Source organism: Equus asinus, chromosome 10 (genome assembly GCF_041296235.1).
Source record: "Equus asinus isolate D_3611 breed Donkey chromosome 10, EquAss-T2T_v2, whole genome shotgun sequence".
Lineage (NCBI taxonomy): Eukaryota > Metazoa > Chordata > Mammalia > Perissodactyla > Equidae > Equus > Equus asinus.
This window is the reverse complement of record NC_091799.1, coordinates 41,794,759-41,807,838: the sequence shown is the minus strand read 5'-3', so window position 1 is coordinate 41,807,838 and position 13,080 is coordinate 41,794,759. Positions and strand designations below refer to the sequence as shown.

General features: G+C 39.5%; 1 protein-coding gene across 7 annotated transcripts in view; it reads left to right on the top strand.

Moving 5' to 3' along the window:
* The window catches only part of PLPPR1 (phospholipid phosphatase related 1), a 440,629-nt gene that overhangs the window by 279,770 nt on the left and 147,779 nt on the right, over positions 1-13,080 (top strand). Inside the window, exon 1 of one of the 7 annotated variants that reach the window (XM_070519121.1) lies at positions 9,936-10,064. The exons of the other annotated variants lie outside the window; for them this stretch is intronic. The gene's annotated coding sequence lies outside the window, so the exon portion shown is untranslated. Of the gene's footprint in view, positions 1-9,935; positions 10,065-13,080 lie in introns of those variants that run through there. 7 annotated transcript variants of the gene reach the window in all.

The window sequence follows — 13,080 nt, the reverse complement described above, 5'->3', positions numbered from 1 at the left end:
AATTTTTCTTGTTTCCACCTTACCTGTAACAACCAATGGAATCAATTTTTGTGAATTCCAATTATTGGCCTTGATGGTTAGGATTACTGACATTGGGATTTGTGACTTATTTAAAAGATAATGTTTGAATGTTCTTCCAAGTTCATTGGCCAGTGTATCTTATCAATGTCTTTGTGTTTTTATCATCTAAGTTTATTATTCCTCAAAGAAGCATATCCTTATTAACTAGAACCTCATTGCTTGGTAAGGTGTCTTTCTAAATGACTTATCCTCACCCTTTTTTCCCTAGTTGGTTAGCAACAGGTGCTACTGAATGAATGGATGGAAGATGGTACTATTGGTACTAATGGTACTATTATGTAATAAGTACCGTAACCGTCTTTTATCCTAGGACCACTCCATTTCTTCAAGTGAACAAAGGAAATAGCTGCCATCATATTCTTCCCTCTTTTATAGATATAAGTGTGGGGTCATTACCTAAGGAAACGTTTGAGGATCAGTTAGCTCAGCCACTATCCCACCTGGCTTCAGAGTCTCTGTATCCTGGGAGAGAATATGACCCAATGAAGCCTTTCCTATTCTGTATATCTAGGATTTAATGTTAATATCTAGGAGCTCTTCCATCTCATCACCACAATCACATCCTTTGCATTGGACATACTGGAATTATTCTTGGTGGCTTAAAGGACAGAATCAGAATCCATCAGTGGGTGATTATTAAGGGAGATAAATTTAGGCTCAATTTAAAGAGGTATTTTCTAACAGTTGAACCTGCCCAAAGACAGATGAGGCTGATTCACAAGGGGCTGAATGCCAATCACTGGGGGTTTAGGCAGAGGCTGAAGGCCACTTATCAACCGTGGTTCTATCTCTGACACTCAGATTGTTTTTAAAGTCTTTTATGGCATTCAGGACACACAATGATTATGGCCTTCTAGAATGAGTTTCCTACAAGTTCTGACAGATGCTTGAGTCTTAGCCAATGGAATGGTGCAATGCATCTAGAAACAGGATCTAGTTCCTTTTTACCTGATGACAAATATATTTGCATTCATTGAACTCCTATATACCAACTCCTATATACTGTGCCAAGCATTTTGTATCTTTTAATCCTCACAACAACCCTTCTAGGCAAGGTTTATTCTTTTCATTCCACAGGTAAAGAAACGGACTCAAAAAATTTAAGTCACTTGTCTAAGCTCATGTTGTAGCAGAGCCCAAATTTGCAGCCAGATATAAGTCCTGTCTTTTCAACACACCAGGCCACTTTTAATAAACAGTTGGAAGCTACACTTGCCAAAGCTCTGTCCTTCTGAGTATATCATGCATTTTAGTCACAAGGAACAACATTTACAGTAGTAATTTGTGATCAAGAAGCAGTTTGTAATTTTTTTAATAAATGGCTGTAGGGTGGACATAACTCAGCTTCGTTCCACATTCGCCTTGGAACATGTGTACAGTCAGGGAGTTCTCATGCTCCATGTCTGCAATTGTAGTGGACGTGGTGCTCAAGGAAGGTGAAAAATAATTGACTACCTTACATCTATAGGAGTTGCAGGGTTGTTACAACTGGTTATATTGTGAGAATTGTGAGCGTCAGCAAGGCGGAACAATGAATTCTTCCAGTTTTTACCAATGCTGATGCTGGTTGTGTTTATCGCCTCTTCTTTAGATATAGAATATGCACCAGGCAAGCCATTTGAGGACTGATCATAAATGTGGCCATAACAGTATGGTTAAGTAAATCCACTAATTTGTGGTTTGAAGAGCTGAGAGGCCAGAGTCTTCCCAAGGAACATGGACATAGCATTTCCCATTGCTGTCTGGAAAGCTGGAGCACAGCCAGTCAGCCTTTTGGTATTTATTTCTTTTATATAAAAACAGACACTGAAACTTGCTTTGTATTCATTTGTCTTCCAGGTTAGGTCTTGCAATTTGCTTTGAATGTGCATAGAGGGATTTTTCAGAAGGAGCATCTGAGCCATAACAAGGAATCTTCTCTGGCAGTCTTCCCTGAACTGTCACTGAAAGCTAATCTCACCGCAGGAACACTGTCATACATCATAAAGATATATACTCTTTCCAGGCATTTTGAAACCTGTTTATCTTCCCTTTGTTGTACAAACACTGACATTGTTTACAACTGTTGGTTTTCATGATTTTACTAGCAAACAGTTAATTGTACTTGCTATGTGTCCAGCACTGTTCTAAGAGCTTTTTCTCTCATGACTCTGTGATGATTCTCATTTTACAGAGGAAGAAACTATATCAAGCTTAATATTTTTTTCCTTAACAGACTAGGGAAAAAAGGTGGAAATAAAAATCCCTGGAGGCTTTAAAGTGGATATTTAATTTAAAGCAAAACAAAACAAAAAGTTTCAAAGAAGTGTATTCTAGAAGTTATTTGTAGAGTCATATTTACTGTTCACCTTAGTTTTCAATTTTGTTTAACAATTTCTGTAGCTAATAAGAATCAATAGATCCACTTAATTAAATAGATTGTGATACAATTGGTATTCCTATGAAAAAATAGCCTGTTTGAAAACTGACCCAGGGTAAACTCTGATTTGGAGGTGTTACCTTTTGTATACCATTTCCATCTCCATCAACCCCTAACCTGTCTTCTTTCTAATGCCTAGTTAGCACCTGGTTGCTCTCAAAAACTGCTGGCTTTCAGGTCTGTCTGGAGAAGCTAGATCAGTATTTTTCTATATCTGTTTCCAGACTTGCAGAGTGACATTTAATATAAATGGCTTTGTCTCAAGTGCAATGTTTTAGGTCCTCATATTAGCATTGTTTCCCCTAGACCTGAATTTAATTTCAATATGGTAGATTCACCTGGGTTTCTGCCAAGAAATTAGTGTTCCTGATACCCCTCAAAGACTTTGTTATGGGTGGTTCCCCCTTAAGGCAAATCAGCGTATCTCTGTATTTCCAAAATCCTAAATAGGGTTCCGTGCTCTAAAATGAGACCAAACCTTATAAATCTGAAAGTCCCCCCAAATTAGGAATGTTGCATAGCTCAATCTGTAAGTCAGTTCTGAGGCTTTTAAGGCACTAAGAAGTAGAACTTCTTCATGGTGAGATTTTCAAGCTTGGAGATCAGACAGCCTGGGTCTGGTCCTGCCAGTAAGGGCAAATGTGGGTTACCATAAATGGAATGTGCCCAGTGATGGCTGGGTGCTCTTAGAATATGAAGGAATCTATCGGGAGGGATGGAGTATGAGTGGAACGAGAGCAAGTAGGTGGTTGGAGGATCATTTCAAGAAGGTCAGTGAGAAGCAGGGAGGGAGAAGAGGAAGAGTAAAACCACTCAGACATGATGTAAGAGATACTGGGCTGGGTGTCAGTAGAGATTAAGGTTGGGTGAGGATTAGGGGTGGCAGTATCTGCAAAGAGTAGTATAGGGATTTTTGTGGGGATCTAGAAAAGAATAAGCACTTTGGGATAGTGGGAGGTTTCTTTGAGAACCTGGGTGCTGTGTCTTGAGATACATTTAAAGAAAAATTGAGACCTCTAGTATCGAAGGACCTAGAGGTCGGTGACTTATGTGGAACAACAACCAGAACATCCAGTTGGAGAGAAATTCCAAGGAAGAAAAACCTCACTGCAATCATGATTCTCCCCAACCTATCCTTATAGCTTTTTATTTAAATTCAGAGAAGTTCTTTTCTTAAAAGGATGAATGTTTTTTTAAAAAAGTGAATAGAAATCATTTTTCCTTTGAGATGTAATGATGATCATATCTCCTCTTGCCAAATCTTTGTATCGTTTGAGTCCATCTATGGCAGACAGTTTACTGAGCACCAAACTCAGTTTCCAGTTGCTGCTTTGAAGGCATGGTCACCTGCACTCCCTTACAAGCAGTGATTGGATATTGTGTTTGGCACTCAGCAGAGTTCAAGTTGAACGTGACAGGAGGGTAGCATTTGTTCTGTTGATGGACCCAAGTTAATCGGTGCCATCTCTCAAAATATGTAGGTAATTATTCATGTTTTTGCCTAAGTCCATGTAATCTGCAGGATTGACATACTTCTCCAGTGAGAACTTTGGGAGGAAAGGATTTCATAGTACCCTGTCTCATGGTTTGATATGGGTCATTCACATTATAACCCCTCATTATGAGGAACAGAGAAGTTAAATAACTGACCCAAGTTAACCTAGTCAATAGAAGATTCTGAAACACCGCTTTTTTTTCTTCTAACAATACAAATCCTGTTGGTCTCTCAAGGTTGGTGCAAAACTTATCTGTTTCCAGGAGCTACAGCTGACCAATTATACCTAATAATGCTATGCTCTTATTTTATATTCCCCCTTTAAATCATTTTTATCATACTTAGATATCCTGTCTTATATTAATCCTTCTTATCATGCATATCATATTTCATAGATATAGATATGCATCTGTATTAAAGGTGCTCTATTTCATTGTTTCCCCAGGTAGACTTTGAGCTCCGTAGGGTGGAGTTCTTTGTCCTCGTCCACATGCCCTTTTGCACAGTGCGGAGCATGGTAGAGGCCCAAGAAATCCCTGTCAAAAATGAAAAATACCAACTATACCAAATGTTGGCAAAGATATGAAGCAACTGGAGCTCTCATTCACAGCTGGTGAGAATGTAAAATGGTACAACCACTTTAGAAAATGGTTTGGAAGTTGTTTTTTTGAAAAGTTAAACATGCATCCACCATATGATCCAACCATTCCATTCCTAGTTGTTTACCCAAGAGAACTAGAAGGATATATCCACACAAAGCCTTATATACAAACATTCATAGTAGCTTTATTTGTAATAGTCCAAAACTTGAAACAACCAAAATATCTACAGGTGACTGGATAAGCAAATTGTGATATATCCATACAATGGAGTACTACTAACCAATACGAATGAACAAACTATTGATACACACAACATGGATAAATCTCAAAATAATTATACTGAATGCAAAAAGCCAGACAAAAAAGAGTACATACTGTATGATTCCATTTATGTAAAGTTCTAGGAAATGCAAACTAATGTATAGTGATGAAATATCATATGGTTGCCCAGGGATAGGAGGGCAGGAGGGTAGATTCTAAAGACAATGAGGAAACATTTTAGGGTGATGGGTATGCTCATTACCTTGATTATGGTGGTGGTTTAATGGATACATACATATGTCAGTTTCATCAGATTTGCACTTTAAAGATGTTCAGTTTGTTGCCAGTTATACCTCATGAAGCTGAAATAAAGGCAAAAAAAACAAGTGCTGAACTGTCCTACAAGTGTCATTTTCCTTTGAGTATTCCATTGCCTTTGTATTTCCATGGCAAGAAGCTTCCCCTTTGAGACCAGCATGCAGGACAACATTGAGCAGATGGGGGCATTATGTCAGACGGAGCTGGTGCAATGCAAGAATTGCCTCTTACCAGCTGCGTAAACTTGGGAAAGTTACTGTGTCCTTAGACTTGGTTTCCTCCTCTATAAAATGGAACTAATAATATACCAACCTCAGAGGAATATTATAAAAATTAAATTAGATTTAAAAGGGCCTGGCACTTCATAAATGGTAGCTATTATATATTATGTATTGCTAAGAACCTTTCTTTTTTGATGAGACTGGCACACATTTATTGAGAACTTTCTCAGCTGGATTTAATTCTTGCTGATTTCCAACCAATTACTGAGAGTAAAACAACTAAAAAAGAGCAGATCATGTTCGAAAATATAAATAATACAAAATCACTTCTGGGCACCTATCTACTTAATTCTCCGTCATTTGTATTCAGCTGACTTTGCAGCATATGTGTAAGTGTGTTCAGATGTTCTAAGTGGAGAATAGGATAATACAGAGAATGTGTATCAGGGCAAAGTGGGAATTGACAAACTGAGCAGCACTGAGAGGTACTTGAAAGAGCATGGGTTTTGGTTTAGACAAGCCTGAGTTTAAATGTGAGCTCAGACACTTTCTATTTATATATGAAGGCCTGAACAGGTTATTAAAGTTCTGTGATGCTCAATTTTCTCAAATGTGAAATGTAGATAACAGTTCACACATCACAAATTGGTGTGACAAATATTTATATTAATATTAGAAATAATTTCAAGGATAAATATATGTGTAATGGCCCCTAGTCCCTTTCTTATTCTGGATAAGTTCAACTGTGTATCTACTAATGATAAACACATGATTTAACCTCACCCTAATGGTATTTTTTAAGTTACTTATTAAAATGCCTTTTTAAACTCATTCGGGATAATAGTATGTGTGTGTGTGCAAATAAGATTACCTGATATCTTGAATCTTCCCACTAATATTTATTGTAAGGAGAGAATTCTTGGCATATTAAAATCTTCTAAGTGCGGGAAGACAACTAAAGCAGTATTTTTGTCTCAAAGTAGTGAAGGGAGGTACCCAAACCAAGCCTAAGGCACGCACACGTTCCTTGGCCAGGTGTGTCGATTTGGCTCCATCAGGTTTAAAGGGACCACCTGAAGAGGAGCTGGCCTCAGAAGCTTTGTTAGGGAGGTAGAGGCAGAGAACAGGCCAGAGGCAGCAAAGATGTGGCCTCTTCTCCAGGTGGGAAGCCACTTGATAGCTCTGTTGAGTGCTTCTCTCAGACATCAGCATCTGCTCATGGATATGAAAACGTTGCCACCACTTGCCTTCCTTTTCTTAGCTCACTTTCTGCAGAGTTTTGCAAGATTGAAAAAGGTACCCATTTTAACCAAATTTGGGAAATGGAGAACTGAGTCCTAGAGAAACAGGTAGTGAAGAACTTTGCTTTGGAAGAAATATTTAGCAAAGGGATTAAAACTATAGACTCTGTACTCAGATTACCTGGGCTCAACTCTTATCTCTGCCACTTACTAGCTGTGTGATCTGGGACAAGTTACTTTTAACCTCACTTTGTCTTGGTTTCCCCATCTGTAAAATGGTGGTAATAATAGTACCCACCTCATGGGGTTGTTGACACAATGATGTGAGTTAAAGCAAAGTGCCCAGAACAGTTGCTGACTTATGGGAGGGGCTATGTCCATGTTGGTTATTGTTTTTTGAACCTTTGCTGGGAGGTTTCACAAGGAAAGCTTTGGTGTATTGGGATTATTCTGGCTTTCCATAACTATATTCTTTCTAGACCAATTGGTTAGTAGCATCTTATGACATCGTAGTGGCTTTTAAAACAGAAGTAGTTTGGAAACTGAGGAGATTGTACGCCAAGAACTCCTGAAGGGCTTATGAAGAGGTTAAGGTCAGTTCCTCTACTAAAGCCCTAGAGTGAGCAGGGCAAAGGCCCTAAAGATTGCACTGGGGAATTCCAGTGTGTAGGTGGGTTTTTTCGCTCTTTTTTCTTCAGTCTCTGGGACTTTCTTATGTCTTAAGTGATTAACCAGGGATTATGGTTCATGTTATCTCATGTTGAAGTTTGGCCACCAGATAGATTCAATCGTGCCACAAAACTGTGCATCTGAGCTAGTGTTTAGATGTGATAGAAATCCCCTGGGATCAGGCCATTTAGGAAACTCTGTGTTATAGAAGGATAAGTTGAGTAGCAGTCTCAGGAATGGCATGAGTTTTTCTTTCTTTTCCTATGTATAGAATTTTCCCCATCGGCCCATACTTTGATCCACTCTGAACCCCCTTTACTGCATATGGTGTCTGTCTCCTTACATAACACGTGAGTTTAAAATCTATTTTGTACTTTAATACCTTTTTCCTTTAATAAATGTAGTGTTCAATTGCTGGATAGAACCTAGATTTGATTATTTCCCCTTGATTTTATGTCAATTATAAAAACATTTGCTTTAATTTTATAAGCACTATAATAGATAATAATATGAGAAAACAGGATAGCGTACAGATTGAATTTGGCCTCCAGTATCAAATGGACTGAATTTGAATTCTAGCTTTACCCTCTAAAAACTTTTGATATTGGATAAATTGACTTAAGCGCCAATTACTTTATCTGTAAAAAAAAAAAAAAAAAAAAGGAATAATATATGTACTATACATGATATTTACATGTCTAATTTTATACTGCATATCTGAGAGGAGCTGATACATATAAGGCACTTCGAACAGCAAATTGAAAGCATTCAGATATTTGAATTGCTAATATTCAAGAATAGTCAAGGAAATTGCAAATTATGAAAAACATAACTCAGTTTTTGTGTTTGGGGTTCTAGGAAATGTGCAGGAGTTTTGTTCTACTCTGTGAAAATGAGGTTGGCCTTCATTAATAGTTTCTATTTGTTCTCAAGCCAAAAAGACTATATTTCTGTGTATTAAGCCTTTATTGACTGCTTATGCACTGTAGAGAATATAGAAGTTGAAGAATTAAGGAATTTGCTATTTAAAGAGACAAACCTAAGTCACAGAGAATAATTTGAGGACAGCATCAGATACCATAGTCAGTATTAAGAGAGATGCTATGGTCTGTAAAAACAGGAAAATTGGAAAGAATGATGAGTATCAGAGCAGCTGGGAATAATTCATGGAGAGTATGGCAAATGAATAAGAGTTTGGAAGGGAGTAGGAATAGATTCAAGTTCTAGTTCAAGTGGACAACAAAAGCAAAGGAGAGGTGGTGGGACAGGTCGTGATGTTTGTGGAGGGGAGAGGCAGAGGAATGATAACCCCCCAGGATTAACCAGAGGGTATCTATGAGCAAATAGTGAGAATAGAGGCTGGGTATGGCATACCAGGTAACGGAAAACCTCTGAAGGGTCAAGGTTATGGCTCAACTCACACCCCATCTTGTTTTATAGATGAGGCAACTAAGGCATAAAGAACTACTTCACCAAGTCACGCTTACTGATTAGAGTCAGCTGGTGTAAGGCCCCATCAGCCCTGACTCCTTGGCTAGTGAACTTGCAACTGCTCACTCTATGGGGGTCAGATACAGAGAACCTAAAAGGACTGGAAAATTCCCTTGATGCTTCCCCTATGTTCATGATTCTGATTTTGTAGATTAATTGATGTTCTTTTTTCTGCCCATATTTCCTAAAGTGAAAGAAGCAAATATTAATTCATAGGCCACCCAAAGAAAGGCCTCATCAGTCCCCACTTGGGAACACCCAGCCCTAAGTAGGTCATTTGATTATTGGAGCACTGGCGTAGAACCCAGTTCTGATCCCCAGGGTAAAGTGCTTTCCCCTGTATCAAACCACTTGTACTTACTATGATTTCAAACTCTTAAGGATCTCCTTACTTCTATACCTCCCAGGCTAAATGACTCAGGTTTTTTCTCCCTCCAGCGTGTGTTTCTTTTTGTGTCTCGCTTTTACCAACTCTCTCAAGATCAATGAAACGTTATCATCTACTTAAATGGGGCTTCCAGGATTGCTCTCCCTGTCGCTCCCTGCAATCTGCTGATTAGCAGTTTATATTCTGTCGGATTGTGTTCCTGAATCATGTAGGTCATTAGATGAGAAAGATGTTTCCCTCCTACTCTGAGTCACCACTGGCTTAAAGGTTGCTGCGTGAGTCCTTTATTGATAAAAGCTGGACACTCTCATCCCTTGGAGATCTTTGTTTGCCATTACCTTCTGGTGGAGTTGTTTTCACATTCACATTTCAGTTTCCCCTCCTGCCATTGTGTGCCTGGCGGGTTCTCCATGAGGAAAGGAGCAGCAGGAGAGTCAGGTCAACCCTGTATGTTAGCACAACCATGGTGTATTTCACAGGGCTGTGCTGGGAAGAGGAGCATTTTATCTGCAAAAGTATTCAGTATGTGCTGTGATTGAGGTTACAGGGGTTTAGGGAAGTTTCTGTGCTATTTTTCTCATCAGCTCTAATTTCTCTCCTTCACCTCTGAGTAGGTGTAAAATACTTCAGAGTTCTCTTCCCACCCTCACCTCCTCCTCCTCTTCCCTTTCCCTCCATTTCCCTTCACAGCCCTTAGTGGCAGGTGAATCAATTAGTGGGGGAATAATTATCTCGTCGTCTTCTTTCACCATTTATCACCAGCCCACTTCCCTTTAAAACCTGAGATACTGCTTGCCTGTTGCAAAGTGCCCGGAAGAAACAGAACGTTCATAGGACCAGCCTATGCCGTCAGCATTAGAATTGAGACCATAGTGCAGGTATGTGCATCAAATCAGAGATCCATTTCACTGGATATGTTAAAATTTGTGAACAAAAATAGATTTCTGTGTTTTCTTTTGCCGATCTTATCTGATGCCATTCAACAAATGGGTTGCATGACAAGGTTCTCTTTTCCTCTGACTTTAACCTGTTTTTATCTCTCTGGTGAAGCTTCCAATTTCTCTGCCTTTACTTACCTTGTTACTGTGTTCACTCATAAATCCCTTCCTCCCCATTCAACTTTTGGTCAACTAGGTTTATGTGTCTTTCTTTATGAATTTCATTTATTCTGTCTGTTTGCTTTTAAGAGCTTCAGGTACTTTTAAGTGTGAAAATATGTCACGTGGTTGTCATGGATTATAACCGCTTGGTGAGGACTTGAATGTGGTCACCTGGTTTCTCGGTGGCATTGTCCTGTTCTTCTGACCTACAGTCTAGATGCTTTCCTCACTGCACCTGTTGCCTTGAGCCTTAAGGGAAATCTGCGAGGTGACATTCTTTGGCAGACTGAGTAGTAGATCCGAATGGAAGGATGTTCTGCGCACTGGGCTTGGGTAACACACGCAAGCAAGAAAAGAAGCAACTGGAAGAGCGGGGCACCATGCTGGTTTGAACAAGCTGTTGGAAGGACTGCCAGGTGAGAAAAGAAGTTGGGGAGAAGAGAAAAGAGGACAGCCCAGAAGGACTGGAAGTTGGAGGGATTAAAAAATAAGAATTAGTCGGACAGAAGTAGATGGAAGAATGTTAAAGGCAAACACAAAGTATAATCAGGGACACTGCTAGTCCGCACTCTGCCTTTGGGCAAATTAGAAAAAGGTGCCAGTTCCTCTGGGTGGAGGTTGTCCAGTGTTTCACTGCACAGCTTGGTGAGCAGAGAGTAGGCTGTACTTTAGCTACTGTTTGTCTTCTCAGTTTGGTGGCCTGGTGCAAGGCATAGCCTGCCTACTGTACGTGGCAGCTCTAAGTATGCTGATCAAGAATATGTGCTAACGAGCAGTGGTACAACTTTTAGTGTGTTACCTCTAGAGAGAATAGTCTGCCTCTGAAATGGTCATATTATAACATTCTTTTCCATAATGTAGTAGGATTTACAAAGTTCCTGAGCATCCATGCCTTGTTTTATCCCCCAAATAGCCCTGTGAGTGTACTGTTATCCCCACTGTGTAGATGAAAAGACGGGTTCAAGAGATCAAGTTGCTTGCAGAGGATACATGACATCAAGTAAGTGGCAGAGTCATAATTTAAATCTAGATCCTCTGACTGTAAATCCTGAACTTTTCTGCTATATCAGGCTATCCACATTGACAGCCCACAGATAGAATAAATGAGGCTGTATTTGTGAATTATCATTACCACTCCTCATGCATATGCATAATTAAGTTATGAATGTGCAATAATTGAGACAACTCTGTCATCCTGTCTATACCAGCCTGACTGGTGGGTTCCTGCCACTGATGTAACTTGAAGAAAAGAATTCCTGTGCCTCAGTTTCCTCATATGTAAACTGAGGCCAGTAATATCTACCTCATAACTCACTGGGTTGTTAATACTCCTAATTATATTTCTGAATATTAAGCTCCAGGGGGCAGGATTTCTTTCTGTTTCATATACCACTGTATCTCCAAAGACAAGAACAATACCAGGCACAAATAGGTGCTCAATATATATTTGTTCAAAGAATTGATGAATTTGACTGTTTACTGCATGCTGGGTGCTGGGCTAAATGCCTGACCAATGTTATTTCATTTATTCCTCACAACATACCTGTGGGCTGGGTATGATAACCTCCATTTTACAGATGAAGTCAAGATACAGAAGTCACACAGCTAATGAGAAGCAGGGCTGGGTTTCAAACACAGTTTGTCTGATCCTAAAGCTTATGCTCTTAGCTATTAGAATTGTTAGAAGGATTAAGTAAAATTAGGTATTCGACCTAACACAGTGTGTAACACAGAGATGCTCGGTTAATGAGAATTTTTTCCTTCCCATTCTAAATCCAGAATTCATGATCACTTTTAAAATGTCTTAAGAATAAACGAATGTAAAGGTTTTAGTTGATAAAGAATTGGAAGCCCAATTTCTGAAGACTGGCTAGCCAGATTCTTTCTCACCATCAGGCTTTCTGTGATGACGATTTCTTGGGGGTACCAACTGATGAGTTTTTCTCCTTTAAACACATACCCCTCATTAGCTCTGGCAATGCGTGTTCTCACAGGTCTCAGCACAGAAGACAATGACACTGGCTTCTTTCCAAGGGTGTAAAGGAGCAGCCAGAAGTGACTAACGTCCCATATGGTGGTGAACACAGTTCTGTCTTTGTAATGTATTCATCCCGAGAGGCCTTGTGGTAAAGCAATTAATATTGGTAGGGTTTTTTCATCTATGTGTTATGAAATAAATAATCTATATTTCTTCACCTTTCAGAAACAGGGAAAAATGATAGTTGGAAAACATTAAGTAGTTATAATGAATTCTAATGATAAAAAGAGTTACCAGAGCCCCCCCCCCACCTCCTCAATATGAAAAGCAGACAACTGTGGACCAGCAATAGAATGGGCACCCAGAAGTGACCACTATTCATAGAAAGAGGGAGCTCCAATCCTACCAAACTCCATCTACAGAGAGAGCCTGGAAAACATGAGCTTTCAAATGCAATTAAATTGGTAGGTTTGGATCCTAGCCCTCCCACTTCCTAGCTTTGTCGTCCTAGGTGAGATACGATTCTCTCTGAGCCTTAGCCATCCTCTCTCATCTGAGGGCAATTCCTGCTTTGCAGGCACTCTCTGAGGACTAAAGGAGGCAGGAGATATAGCAGACTTGACAGAATGCCTGGCCTAATGGGAGCTCTGTGAAGATGGGTCCTTTCCCCTCCAAGCTGACAGTGTGGCAAGTGGTAGATAAGATGCAGGAGGTGATTGCAAAGAGAGTGAAGAGTCAGTGTGTTGCATCATGTTAGGGGTGGCATCATTATATTAATTTTTGCAGGTATGGAAATGTCAAACAAAAGTATAATTG